Raw genomic sequence first — 16,058 nt, 5'->3', positions numbered from 1 at the left:
CTACGGGTATTATTTGTCTAAAAATTCATTAAAGTTAGATATTATATCATATTTGACTTTGGTACCAAATGCATGCCAAAATTCCTAGAATGGAAGCCAGTAGTTTCTTCTAATTGTGAGGTATAATATGTAACTTTTCCCATTGATTGTGTCATAATAAATTCAATAATATTAGATATCAGGTTAAACTATCCTACATTTTTTTTTGCATCTATTGAGATTACCCTCTGGTCTCCTATAGTCCATTAGCATAGCAAATTCCATCTATTACTGATTTCCTGTCCCTGAATCTTCTTTGTATTTCTGTCATAAACTCTATTTGATAATGTCGTGTTACTGTTCAATACTCTGTTGGATGTGGTTAAGCTAACGTTTCATTTAGGTTTCCATCATATCTTATAACATCCTTGGCCAATTCAAGGATATCCTAGTCCCATAAATGAGTCAGAATTTATTATCTCATTTTCTGTTGTCTCTAAAACTTTGTATAAAAATAAATGATCTGTTTCTTACAATTTAGTGGAACTTATGTATAACCTCTACAGGTCTTGGACTTTGGCTTAAGACAATGGTTCCCAACAGAGAAGGTACATAGTTTTGCCTCCCAAGGGACATTTGGCAGTGTCTGGTTGTCACCACTGGTGAGTGGGGTTGCTAGCACGTGTGACCAGGAATGCTGTTCAACATCTACAAAGTATAGGATAGCCCCACCCCCACAAGGAAGTATCTAGCCCAAAATGTCAAATGGATAATGTTAGAGAAATCCTAGGTTAAAGGAAGAAGGAAGAAATTTGTTACTGTAATTTCAGTTTACTTATGGTTTTTGTCTACCTAAGATTTTTACTCTTTTTTTTTTTTTTTTTTTTTTTACCAATTTACTACTTAAAATATTTTAAAAATTTCATTATTTTTTCCAGTGTTTGACAGGTACTTGTTCTAAATATTCTGTAAGCATTTTTAATCTCACATATTTGTAGACAATTTACCATTTTCATTACAAATTGTATTTACACCTGACAACTTTTTTCTTGAATCAGTCTTGTAAGAACTGTGTTTATCTATTTTGTACTTTCAAAAGATCGGGTTATATCTTTGTTAATCATCTCTATTGTTTCAGAGTTTTACCTTTTCTTTTTTTTCTAGTGATTTCTGCCATTATCTTATTTCCCTCCTTTCTTCTATTTAGGTTCATTGGATTCTCATTTTCCTCTCCTCTTACGCAAATTGTTTTTTCCTGTACGAATCCATTTGTTTGAAATTCTAGAAAGGTCAAAACTACAGTGATAAAAAGCAATTAGTAATTTTCAGGAGACGAGGAATGTGCAGAGGGTTTAGACTGCAAAAAAGACATAAAGGAACTTTTTGTGATGATGGAAATACTCCAAATCATCTATGTGGTTACAGTTTTTGACTCTTCCATTTTTATTGAAATTCATTAAGTTTTGCATTTAAACGTGGTGAACTTTATTATATGTAAATTATACTTCAAGAAAGCTGATTTAAAAAGAGAGCAAAAGCCAGACTTTATGTGCCTCCTGCTGAAGAAACTCAAAACCACCCATACTCTTGCTAAACTGCTGTATATGAATATGATCCAGTCTCTGTACACAGCTATAAATTTGAAGGAAATATAGAGAATGAGGGAGTATGCTAAACTCTACCAAAAGTATTAAATGAGCAAGATACAGATTATGAGAAACTCTACAGGTCAAATGGCTAGAATTATTTAATAAACACTTTTTAAGAATTTAAAAGACATATTAAATTGAAGAAGTAGACATAATTAATCCAAAGTGTCTAGCAATTCAGACTTGTGAGATAAAAATAAACAAAAATAGGAAGTGATGATTATAGAAGTCAGAATTCTGGTTTTTTGGAAGAGAAGGAGGGGCTCTAATTGAAATGGGCCATTTGGAGGGTCCTCCAGGGTAGCTGGAAAGTTCTAGTTATTTCCCTTTATTAAGGTTAAAATGGTGTGTATCTCACATCAATTTAATAAGCTAGAGATTTTCTAAGTGTGGTATCAGATAAACAACATCTACACTCCCTGAGAAACTGTTAGAAATGTACATTTTCAGACCCCATCCCAGGCTTCTGAATCAGAACTCTCAGGATTGTGCCCGAGAATCTGCCTTTTAACAAGCTCTCCAGGTGATTCAGATGCACTCTAATGTTTGTCAACCACTGTACTAAGCCATACATTTGTTCTATGTGGTTTGCTGATTCTGTGTTTTATTTTACAAAAAGCAGATTTTTTTTTTAAGTTGCAGAGAAATGTTTTTCTAAAAAGGCAATGGGAACCTCTATTTACATATGTATATTTAAGTGTTAAATAAAACTAAATTTGGCCAGAAAAAGCCTCTGTACTTGCATAATTGAGTTCTTACATATGAACCTCAATCTAACTTAGTATGTAAGCAAACTGAATACCTAACTTAGGCGAATGCTTCTGTAACAATTGCTGAGTCTCAACCAATAACAGCAGCCATACAGCAGGCACTCATCGGTGGCCAACTATTCAAACATTGCTCAAATGAGGCGAAACCCTGGGCTGTAACCAATCCAGCTGTTTCTGCACCTCATTTCTGTTTTCTGTATGTCACTTCGCTTTTTCTGGTCATAATTGTTATCCAACTATGTGGCGACCTCAGAGTCTCTCTGAATCTGTTCTGATTCTGGGGGCAGCCCCATTGACAGATTGTTTTTCTTCTTCTTTATTGTTCAATTAAACTCTGTTAAATTTATTTAAATTTTTGTAAAACACATTTTACGTATTTATATAATAAAATGTGGAAGGACATACATCAAACCCCTAGCATTGATTAACTCAAGGAAGTGGAATAAAAAGGAATAATTTAGTTTTTAAAAATATCTTTGTATTATGGACTTGTTAATTGAGATGAATATTGAGTTTTGTGTTAAAAAACAGGAAAACTAAAACATTGACTGAGGCTTTTCTGAATTGTGGTGCCTCAAATACTTGTGTCCCACCAGATGATAATAGTTCTCCGGTTAAAATGTTTAGTAGTCAAATAAATGTATAAAAACCAGACGAAGGGTACAGGTGACAATGCAAGAAATAATCCAGTAAGTGACACTGCCAGACACACACCTACACTGACACATACAAAGATACACACATAGCTATTTTGTAGAGTAGCAGAGCTTTACTAAAGCTCTGTTTGACCCAGTGCAGTCACTTCTCCATTCGGTGACTGAAAAGCCTAAAAATAAGTATCAGACTAAAATTGTAGGTTCTCTTTGTTCAGGCTATTCAAGTGGATTTCCTATATAAAGGTTGTAACAGAGGTACAAAGTTTTTTAATAAAGTGTTTATAATTCATATTCATCCCAGTGTTGTTCTTCCTTCAAAAATAAATATTAATAAAAGAAAAAATTCAGATAATAGGGTCTGAATTATAAGAAGTTGTTGAATAGAATCCTGTAAGTTTTGACTTATTTTTGGTTTTTGATACAGTAATTTAAAAAAAAACCATGCCCTGTACCTTCTTCAGTAGACAATATCAGCAATAGCATGTGTAGATTTACAGTTTATAAAAATTTTTCAAATATGTTACCTCATTGGCTCCTGCCAGCAAATCCATGTGGTAGTATGATATTAACACACCCTTCATGATGTGAATCACACACCTAACACTGTTCTCAGTGGTTTACATATGTCAACCCATGCCTTTACAACAGTGCTCTGAGGTGTTGGTATATTATTGTACTTATTTTACACATGAAGAAACTGAGTTACAGAGAATTCAGCCATCTCGCCTAATATCGCTGAGCAAATGAGTCGGGGCAAGGGGTGGATTAAGTCCTGGCTTCTGGCTTCTGGCTTCTGGCTTCAAAGTCTGTGCTGCATTATTTTGCTCAATGCCCTCTCTGAAGTGTCATTTCTTGAAATAATGACACTGTGTTTTCACAGGACTGCTGTCACAGTAATGACAAAACAGCACCGGGGACACTATCTGCCTTATGCACATGGATTTGGGATATGTTTAGTGAGAACACATGTTTTGCTGTTACTCCTAACAGCAGGTCGGATTTTTGTTGTGCAGAACCTAGAGCTTGAGGCTTAAAGAAGTTCATGCCTTGGGTTGCCATATTACCAATCAATCAAAAAGTTATCTACTGAAATGCGTTAGTTAGAAAATAGTACATTTGAACTGCAGCTGATAGAATCAAAGATGCATAAACAAAAAGATCTTGCAGCAAAGATGCATAAAGACAAAATTTGTAATCTTCTCAACCACGCAAACTTCATTTCTGCTCCACTGAGGTGAACAGTTTTAATACTTGACACAAGGCTTTCCCTAATCATCATCTTCTTCAAGGAGAATACTGAAACACAAATGAAGGTTCAAACGTCTTGGAAGAAGGCTTGGTCATCATTGGATGTACAGAAATGGGGCTATTTTACGTGGATTCCTCTTCAACCTGCTGGTCTAATTGAATAGTAAGTCATGGAGAATGTTTTGTGGCCATAGATGATTGGGTGTCATGTCTTAAAATCTAATTCTGTAATCCATTTTGAAAGCCTTTTGGGTCTGGGTAAAGAAATGCTCTAACAAATTATCCTTCCTCACAAATCCAAATTAATTACCTTAGTTATTTCTGCTCCATCGTGTGTTGCAAAAACTGCAAGGGGTTCATTGTTATTGCCATGTAATTCCAGTGGATCCATTAAGGTGTATTTCTTCCTTGCCCCTCCCCAAGCTATTCTTACTTGTCTTGTGGATGGCCTAAAATCTCCTTGTCAAACTTCCCTCAAAAGAGTTCCACCGGGACTACAGAAACATTATTTTGCAAGTCAAAAATAAATTTTTAAAAAGTCAACATCTTTCTAGTTTTAGGTTTTCCTTTTAGGAAAATTCCTGGAATAAATATCCATTTCCTCATGTCTTCTTTTAGATTCTAGAGTAAAGTTTAATTTTTTTCTTATATATTATTCATCAACAAATGTCACTGAATAGTTCATTCTAGGCATTTTGATTTCATCACTGTCACAAATTGCTTTTTTTTTTTTTTCCATTTGATTTTCTGATGGATTTTGCTGGTCTACAAGTACTATTTTTTTTATACAGCTTATATATTTATTACACTTAACAAACATATAACATTTATTTTTTGTCAGACATGTTATATATTTTGGTAAACACTATATTAAAATGTTTTCTATGTATTTACTGTGGTATCCTCAGGGTCTAAAACAGATAATGCCATCTGTGTATTTGTTGCAGTGTAACTTTAAAAGCACATCGTATTCTTTAAGTGCTGGACATTTTCATTTAGAACAAGGAGGCCTCTTGCTTTGTGGACCTTTCCTCCCTGGACAGTGACCTGATTAACTCTGTGATGTCATCTGGACCTTCAGGTAACCAGTCACATATGATTTTGCTGCCCAGGTTCGTGCTGGCAGCCACATGGAAGCCACACTCTTAGGATAGTTTTGGTAGACCGCTTGGCAATATAACCACAAGGGTTAAACCCAGTTAGTTAGAAGGTTGACTCACAGTCCCCATCCTGATAGTTCTGGAGACTCCAAACAGAAAGTCTAGTTATCATCAGCGAATGCATTTTTTGAGACATGGAGTTAAAGTGACAACTATCCTTAACTTTGTGTGCTGACTTTACGGTTTCCTGGTTTCCTAATTCAATCTGTGCTGCATCTCAGTGAATTCATAGTAATAATTACATCAGCATCAAAGGCTTGCTGGGAAGATGAGATGAGGAAGTCCTTGCATAATCAATCACCTAGTGCTGTGCCATCCTCCGGGGGGTGGGGGGGGGGGCAGAGATAACTGCCCACAGAGCTCCATCTCATATGGCTTGGCTGCAACTCTTGCTTAAATGCTTTTGTACTTTGAACACTGAAGAGAAGCATTCTTCCCTAACTTAAAGCTGCTTTGTAGAAATATGTGTCGAAGTGTTAGCGGTTTCATAAAGTTCTAAATGAAATTGTTTAAGTTATTCTACCATATCATCTGGTGGCATGGTGTGTAAAGTGACACTGTGCTGTGACATCTCCCCAGCATTTCCTTCATTAACACGGTTCGGTGGACCTGACTGTCAGTGTGTGAGCCCGGACCACACTGGGCTAATTATTCTGACCATAAAATGCCAATTAGTGCCTGGTATCCTTCATTAGTCTCACTTTTTAAAATTTTATTATAATATGTACCTGGGTATACTCCTGGATGAATTTAACATCACTTTGTTAAATTCGTGTAATAAAAAAACTTAGCAAGGATTTTTTAAATGCAGTTACCATAAAACACATTGAATTTGGGGAACAAAAACTCATTCAAATACCAAATGTTCCCTTTCAGTAATATGAGTATTTACATATACTCATTCAACTTTCTTTTCCTATGCCTTAAGGAAATATTTGTGATTTCTCCTTATATATGTTGAATGATTCTTGATATGTTTGTTTATTCCTGTGCATTTTTGTTCTTTTTCATGAATGACTTGACCACATTTTCTAAAATCACTGCTTGTCTTTAGGAAATGTATGCATGTATATATAAGTATAGATATAGATTATTTATCTATTTATTTATACTCACCAGAATAAACTGTTTTAGTGGTTTTCATAGTTTTAAATTTATTAACTTTGGATTTTTAAGAAGATAAATCGGGTGAATACCATACATTTAACAATTTAAAAAACAGATTTTGTAAAAAGCACTCACCACATCCTCATATATGCTTCATACACATGGCCATATAGCATGAGTCAGAGAGCATTCTTTTTGTTTTTGGTGGTTGGGGGGTGGGGGGAATTTCCTAAATGAAATCCCGAATGCCCTGAGATATTTTGGTTATAGCAAATGCCAATAGTGCTTGCAAGGGGCTAAAATCATAGCAATTAGAGAAGTTCCCTGCACTCACTCACATAGTGGAAAGTATTTGGACATTAGATAGCAAAGCAACATGTTACCAGGAGATGGGGGCTGTAGAGTTGGAATCATGTTTTGTAACATAACCTCTTAGCATGCAGGGTTAATTTGCAGTTGATCAGAGTATTTTCGAATGGATTCACGCTTGACCTGTGTGACTACTTGGAAAGGGAGATGGAGCAATTATTACATCTGCCACATGGGCTGCTGTGAAGATTTGAGGAGAGAATCTTCATGTGGCCACAGTTCAGTACCTGACCTGGACAAAATGCTCAATAAATCCTCACTATTGCAATTGCTCTCACTAGAAGATATCATTTTCTTCCTGAATATGTGAAAAATTGAAGTGAAGAGTAGTAGACCAAATAAAAGAGGAGCATTTCCTTGAAGTTTTAGAAATAAAATGTATTGATTAGAGGAGTTATGCATGTTCAAGTGACTGGAGGAAGGAAAGTAAAGATATTTCAAGAGACAAAGAGCGTTCTATAGATGTCTATTAGATCTGCTTGCTGCAGAGATGAGTTCAATTCCTGGATATCCTTGTTAACTTTCTGTCTCATTGATCTGTCTAATGTTGACAGTGGGGTGTTGAAGTCTCCCATTATTATTGTATGGGAGTCTAAGTCTCTTTGTAAGTCTCTAAGGACTTGCTTTATGAATCTGGGTGCTCCTGTATTGGGTGCATATATATTTAGGATAGAAAAAAAAAAAAAAAAAGAGACAAAGAGAATCCCTGGAACCAGTTCTCCCCCACCCCCCACCCCCACTTACCGTTAAGGCATCCATTGTTGGCAGCCCTGATAAGATAAATAGATACAAAGCCACTTAAATATGCCCATATGCACACCCACATCCCCTAATTCTGCCACCTGGCCAACTGCACTGCTCCAGCTATACTCTCCAGGGCAAGGCGCATGTTTACCCGCACTTCTGCACACTCAGCTCAGGCAGAGCAATCCCTCTTTCTATATACAGGTAACCTTTCAAAATTATTTCCTTTTTGAAAACAGCCAGAATGCTATGCGTTTTAATTTTTTTTTTTTTTTTTTTTTTTTTTTTGAGACAGAGTCTCGCTCTGTCGCCCAGGCTGGAGTGCAGTGGCCAGATCTCAGCTCACTGCAAGCTCCGCCTCCGGGTTTACGCCATTCTCCTTCCTCAGCCTCCCCAGTAGCTGGGACTACAGGCGCCCACCACTTCGCCCAGCTAGTTTTTTGTATTTTTTTAGTAGAGACGGGGTTTCACCGTGTTAGCCAGGATGGTCTCGATCTCCTGACCTCGTGATCCGCTCATCTCGGCCTCCCAAAGTGCTGGAATTACAGGCTTGAGCCACCGCGCCCGGCCTCATTCCAAGTTTTTTTCAACCTTATTCTGAGAAGTAGGCCCGCAGGTAATATTTTGCAAGGCCTTGAATGCAAACTAATTAGTGATGCCCTAGTAGCCACATGAAAGCTCACTAGAAACAAGTTGTAAAGCATCACTAGCCAAAAGAAACACAATGTTAGCGACATATGTAATTTTAAATTTTCTAGTAGCCATATTTTAAAAATAAAAAGATGTGGAAATATTAGTAATATGTTTTATTTACTTAGATGCGTGAAAATGGTATAATTTCAACAGGTAACCAATGTAACAAACATGTTAATGAGATAGTTCACTGTATTTTTTCATACCAAATGCCCAGAAAGTGGTGTGTATTTTACACCTGAAGCACATCTTCATTTGGACAAAGCACATTTTAAGTGCTGATAGATATTCGTGACTAATAGCTATCATACTGGACAACATGGTGATATTATGGTAGTGGTTAACTCTAGCTAATGTATTGGGTTGTTCGTAATGTTCATATTCTGAGTGCCAGGTATGCAAGATCTCAAGAACTAAACTAACTTTAATTAAATAATTTGTTTTGTTAGATGCTTGAAAGCACATTAAAATAATGTAATTGCTTCTAAGTTTTGTTCAGTTTACAGGAGTACTTCCATGTGTTGCTCATTTAATCGTGTTGATGGATTTTTGAGGCAAAAGTAATAATATTACCTGTCATTAGTTCATTATGCAGATTAAATGAGTAGAATTAAATAAAAGCTATTAGTGCGCTGCCTGAAATGTCAGTGAAAACTCAGGAAATGTTAGGAATTGTCATTATCATGATTGTGGTTACCAGTCATAATGGCATGAATTTTCCCTTATTTATAGCTTGGAAGCTTGAAACTTGCAGACATTGTTAAATGTCACAGGACACATAAGTGGTAGGAGGTAAGTTCACTTTTAAAAATCTGTGTGAAAAGTTTAGTGAAAGATACGACTTGCTTATTCTAATATTTGAGACAATGCTCAACTATATAAAGAGCAAAGCTTGTAGTCCATCCCCATACCCTGACTCAACCATTACAAAAACCCCCCACTTGTCCCTCCACACTGTTGTCCTTGCTCACACAATCATCTACTAACTCCCATATGCACACAGAAGGCTTTTTTCCCCTTATTTTGTTTGTGCACAGATGAGCTCATTATACAAAAGCAGTCTTCTGCATTTTGTTTTTTGAGATAGGGTCTGATTCCCATCACCCAGGCTTCAGTGCAGTGGCATGATCGTAATTCACTGCAGCCTCAACTTCCTGGGTTCACGTGATCCTCCCATCTAGGCCTCCAAGTATCTGGGACTAGAGGTGCATATCATCATGCCCAACTAACTTTTTGGTATTTGTAGTAGAGATGTGGTTTTGCCATGTTTTCCAGGCTGGTCTTAAACTCCTTGGCTCATGCACTCTGTCCACCTTGGCCTCCCAAAGTGCTGGGATTCCAGACATAAGCCACTGCACCTGGTCTGCAATGTTTTTGTTTGTTTGTTTGTTTGTTTGTTTTGCTTAAAAAAGATAATATAGTTTTCTTCCCAGATCAATGGGGGAGATTTTATGGTTTGCATTTTATACATCAACTCTCTAACCCATATGGAATGTATTTTGGTAAATGCTAGAGAGGTGAGGTTTTTAACTTTATTTTTTTTTGTAATATGAAATTTGTCCTGGCAACATTTGAGTTTTCAGTTTTGTTACAATGATCCTGAGGTCACTTCTTAAACCAGATGTTCAGTTGCTTTAATTATTTAGCTATACAGTGCTACTTGGTACTCATTCAACAAATATTTATTGGTGTCAAGAGTCTGTCATCATTAAGCAAAAAAAAATAATAATATTCATCATCATGGAACTTGCATTCTAAGCGCAGTGAGAGGGCAGAAATGTAAGTACTGTTGGAAAGCGATAAAATATAAAGGTTGAGGGGGAAAATACACATCCAGGTGAAAGGGGCTCTGGAGTTCTGGTGTGGGGACTGGTTGCAAAACTAAAGTGGTCAAGGTCTTCAATGAGAAGTTGTTTTCTGAAGAAACTGCTAGAACATATGAAGGATGTGAGAAAGGCATCATAGAAACTAACATAGAAGAACAGGCCTAAGGAACATCATGTGAAAATGCCCTAATATAGAAGAGTGGCTGGTCCGTTCTAGGAACATCAGGGAAGCCAGTGTGGCTAGAGCACTTTGACCCAGGAAGAGTCTTTAGGGATGAAATCAGAGAGAGAAAAGAACACTGGTTAATGTAGGGCCTTGGAAGTTATTACAGTGACTGGCTTTTAATCCAAGATCAATACGGGAGCTACTGAAGTTTGGCGCCACATTGTATGTCATTTTCTGACTTACCAGTTAAAATGGTTATTTTGAATATATTTTTAGAAAGTATGCCTACAGGATTTCCTGATGAATAAGATGTCCATTTATTGAAATGAGGAGATTTTCAGTTCAAGAAAAATGTAGTATTGGTTAGGAGATCAGTTAAACTTGATATTATGGTTAGACATACAAATAAATGGAGACACTGAGTAGGCAATTATGTTCTCTGGAAGTCAGAAAGGAGGTCTAATCTGGAAATATAAACTTAGATGTTATTAGTATACAGATTGTATATAACACCGTTAGACTGGAAATATTCATTCAGGGAGTATGTGCATGTACAGAAAGCAAAGTGGAACCTAGACACAAGGAAGAAAAGAACCAGCTAAAGAGACTGCGTAGGAACCAGCAACTTAAGCAGAAAACTCAGAAAATTGTGCCTAGGTGGCCGATATGGTTTGGATCTGTGTCCCCACCCAAATCTCAAGTTGAACTGTAGTCTCCAATATTGGAGGTGGGACCTGGTGGGAGGTGGTTGGATCATGGGGGTGGAATTCTCATGAATGTTTAGCACCATTCCCTTGTTGCTGTTCTTGTGATAGTGACTGAGTTCTCACGATATCCGGTTGTTAAAAAGTGTGCAGCACCTCCCTTTTTGCTTTCTCTTGGTCCTGCCCCTGACATGTAAGATGACTTCTGTGCTTTGCCTCCTGCCATTAATAAAAGTTCCCTGAGGCCTTGCCAGAAGCAGATGCTACCATGCCTCCTGTACAGCTTGCAAAACTATGAGCCAATTAAACCTCTTTTCTTTATAAATTACACAAGGTTAAGTTGTTTCTTTATAGTAGTGTGAGAATGGACTAATATATTCCCTGAGGCCAACTGAATAAAGTGTTAACAGGAGGAGAGAGCAACCTACTGTGCCAAAGCTTACTTATTATGACACATAAAGCATAAGCAACCAAAGAAATGAGTAGATAAATTGGACTTCATCAAAATTAAGATACTCTGTGGTTCAAAGGCACTATACAAAAGTGAAAAGATAACCCATAGAAAAAGAAAAAAAAATTGCAAATAATTTATCTGATAAGGACCTATTATCCAGATTATATAAGGAGCCTTTGCAACTTGACAGTAGAGAAAACAACTCATTTTAAAAAAATAATAAGAAAAGTACTTGAATAGCCATTTCTCCAAATAGGCAATAAGTACACGAAATGACGCTCGACATAATAGGTGTTAGGATGCAAACCACAATGAATTATCATTTCACACCCAAGAGAATGGCTAAAACATTCAAACAAACTAACAAATACCAGACAATAGTAATTCTTTGAGAAGACATGAAGGAAATGATGCCGGTGGGAATGTAAAATATTACAGCCACTTATAAACAAAGTCTCACAGTTCTTAAAAATGTTAAACATGGAGTTACCATCTGGCCAGCAATTCTACCTAGATATATACCCAAAAGAAGAAAAAATATACGAGCAAACACTTGTGCATAAGTATATACGGGGGCACTACTCATAATAGCCAAAAAGTGGGAATAATGTACATGATCATGAATATACGAGTGAAAAAACAAAATATGGCATATTCATACAAGGAAATAGTATTCAGCGATTAGAAGGAATGAAATATTGACACATGATACATCAACAAAATGTGAAAATATTATGGTAACTGAAAGCAGACACAAAAAGTGCATGCATATATAGCATTATTTCTTTTATATAACAGTGTCCATTATAAACAAACACACAGAGATACAAAGTAGAATAGTGGTTGCTAGGTTCTAGGGGAGAGGGGATTGAGAGTGAGTGCTAATGGTACAGGGTTTCTTTTAGAGTTGACTAAATATCCTGAAATGAGATAGTGGTAATGATTGCACCACCCTGTAAACAAACTCAAAACCACTGAAGTGTAAACTTTAAGGGGTAGATTTTAGGGTAGTTAAATCTGTTTTATTTATTTCACTTTTATATTAAGCTCAGGGGTACATGTGCCATTTTGTTTTATGGACAAACTTGTGCTCCAGGAGTTGCAAGCCCCCAAGGGCATAGGGGGCTGGTGGTAGACAGCCTGGAGCTCCAATGTAGAGTCTTGGAATGCCATGCCAGAAAGTTCAGATTTCACTTTATCTGTAGTACCAGATGATTGCAAGGATAAATGTGAGTTGTAAGAGCCTGAAACATTGGCTGCAGCAATGAAAACAAAAACGATTGTCAAGATTCCAAAGATAGCTTAATGGCAGAATGGTTGACTTTCATTACATTTTTTAGAGAGAGGAAGAGATCGAAGATTCTGAGGTTTCAGTTTTGGTAAAGAGATTCACCAAATTCTGTTTTATTCAGTTTATCCACCACTTGCTGGGCACCTCTGTGTTGTGGCAGTAGACGACAGGGAAGTTTGTTTTCACAAAGACATCCCTAGTACTAGAAGGCTAAAGGTAAATGTTTTGATAAGGTACTTCCTCTAATTAATGTAACTCTATAGTTTAATAAAATACTCCACAGTTTATCTTACCCGACTTTCTGACCTTAAAAACCTTAAAAAGAGAGTTTCTTTTCTTTCTTTCTTTCTTTTTTTTTTTCTTAGACAGAGGCTCACTCTTTCTCCAGGCTAGAGTGCAGTGGCGTGATCTCGGTGCACTACAACCTCTGCCTCCTGGGTTCAAGCAATTCTCCTGCCTCAGCCTCCTGAGTAGCTGGGGCTACAGGTGTGTGCCACCATGCCCAGTTAATTTCTGTATTTTTAGTAGAGATGGGGTTTCACCATGTTGTCCAGGATGGTCTCGATCTCCTGACCTCGTGATCCACCCGCCTCATCCTCCCAAAGTGTTGGGATTATGATTTCTTATCCTCAATGAAATCAAGGATTCTTTCAACGGATATTTGGAATTACAAACTATTAATGTTGCTTCCCACCACACACACACACATTTCACACTTTGACACCTCCATTAATCTGAAGAAATGATTGATACCAATTCAAATCCTTAGGCTGGCTGTACCTGCCTTTTAAAATACGTTTTTTTGTGGTAAATATTCAAAATATGTTGTTGGGTTTTTCAGTCTCTGAAAACCATGAAGCAAAAAACTTGGGCTGAGGAGAAGAGTGGGAGGAGGCAAGGCTACTGCAATGGAGTGGAAGTTTGCTGAGCATTTTCACATGGCCCTTGTTTCCATGGAAACAATTACCCTTGTCTGTACCATTTATAAATGTTTAGAATAACCTCTTCTGTATTTCTGATCTCAAGGAAAGCCTCCAATGAAACTTGGAATCATCAGCGGGAAACAAAGTTTCACCATGTTGGACAGGATGGTCTTGATCTCTTGACCTCATGATCTGCCCGCCTCGACCTCCTGGGATTACAGGCATGAGCCACCGCACCCAGCCTAAGAAAGCCTTCTATGACACTTGGAATCATCAGCAGGAAACTATGTTAACACATTAGAAATCTGTAATGAAAGTGGACTAACATTTTGGTCTTCAGAGAACGCTAAATGAAGTAAATGGTGACCATCTGGTTATCATTTGTAAATTTAGTGAACCTTGTAGGATGAAAGTTTATCCCTGGCCATGGATTACACACTTTTAACATTTATTGACTGCTTACTATATTTCAGGAACCATGATGCAAGGTTTTGTTTCACATCTTATTCGATGCTCAGAACAGCTCAGTGTGGTGGTATAGTTATTCTCATCTCTGTTTTACTGATGAGAAACTGGGGCTAAAGACATGAAGTGACTTGCACAATGTCAGCCTGACTCTACTCTTGTTTTTTTTTTTTTTTTTTTTTTTTTTTTTTATTGAGACGGAGTCTGGCTGTGTCGCCCAGGCTGGAGTGCAGTGGTGCAATCTCGGGTCATTGCAACCTCCACCTCCTGGGTTCAAGTGATTCTCCTGCCTCAGCCTCCTACTGAGTAGCTGGGATTACAGGTGTGCACAACCATGCCGGACTAATTTTTGTATTTTTAGTAGAGATGGGGTTTCACCATGTTGGTCAGGCTGGTTTCAAACTCCTAAGCTCCTGATTCGCCTGCTCAGCCTCCCAAAGTGCTGGGATTACAGGCGTGAACCACCACTCCCGGCTGACTCTAGTCTTTCTATGCCTGGCTGTGGCTTCCTGTGAGCTGATCTATTCGGCAGTATTTGAGATCGTCACTTACCCTGAAATTCTTCTGGCTTTCTACTACTGGTCTGTGAACTGAGTAATGGATGAAGTCAGGAATGAGTCTATTGCATGTGCGCATTTATAGAAGAAACTGCAATGCCAAGACTCCTTTGGTTTTGGGCTTGCACGTTGTATATGGATGAGGCTACGCCAGTGTTCTCTATCTTTATTTTACATAAAATGCAGAGGATTTCAGGCCTGGGTGTAGACCGTCATCATGCATATTGTGTTGTTGCTATGTTTGTAGGCAATAAAGGTAGGTTTAGATCAGCCTTGTCCAACCCACAGCCCGTGGGCCACATGTGGCCCCGGATGGCTTTGGATGTGGCCCAACACAAATTTGCAAACTTTCTTAAAACATTATGAGGTTTTATTTTGACTTTTATTAAGCTCATCAGCTATCATTAGTGTCAGTGTATTTTATGTGTGGCCCAAGACAATTCTTCCAATGTGCCTCAGGGAAGCCGAAAGATGGGACAGCCCTGGTTTAGACAGTGTTATGGGTTGAAATGCATCTACTAAAATTCATATGTTGAAGTTTTAACTCCCAGTACCTCAAAATATGTCTTAATTTAGACATACATTCTTTACAGCAGTGGTTCCCAACCTTTTTGACACCAGGGACCGGTTTCGTGAGAGACAACATTTTCACGAACAGGTGGGGAAATGGTTTCAGGATGAAACTGTTCCACCTCAGATCATCAGGCCTTACTTGGAATCTCATAAAGACAGCACAGTCTAGATCCCTCACATGTGCAGTTCACAATAGAGTTCATGTTCCCATAAGAATCTAATGCCACTGGTAATGCTTGCTCGCCAAACACTCACCTCCTGCTGCGTGACCTAGTTTCTAACAGGCCACGAGCCAGTCTGGTCCATGGCCTGGAGGTTGGAAACCCCTGCTTTACAGAATTAATCATGTTAAATGAGCTCCAATGTGATGGGTGTCCTTATAGAAAATGGAGATTTGGGGCCAGGCGCAGTGTCTTACGCCTGTAATCCCTGCACTTTGGGAGGCTGAGGTGGGCAGATCACCTGAGGTCAGGAGTTCGAGATCAGCCTGGCCAATATGACGAAACCCTGTGTCTACTAAAAATACAAAAATTAGCTGGGCGTGGTGGCAGGCACCTATAATCCCAGCTACTCGGGAGGCTGAGGCAGGAGAATCTCTTGAACCCGGGAGGCAGAGGTTGCAGTGGACTGCAACCTCCAGTCAAAGTCCAAGTCCAAGTGGTCGCTTGGACTTTTTCTTTTTTTGAGCATATAGATCTGTCAGGGAAAATTGACTTCCTAAATT

The sequence above is a fragment of the Piliocolobus tephrosceles genome, chromosome 12 (genome assembly GCF_002776525.5).
Source record: "Piliocolobus tephrosceles isolate RC106 chromosome 12, ASM277652v3, whole genome shotgun sequence".
Lineage (NCBI taxonomy): Eukaryota > Metazoa > Chordata > Mammalia > Primates > Cercopithecidae > Piliocolobus > Piliocolobus tephrosceles.
The sequence above is the reverse complement of the archived record's forward strand: the minus strand, read 5'-3'. Positions refer to the sequence as shown.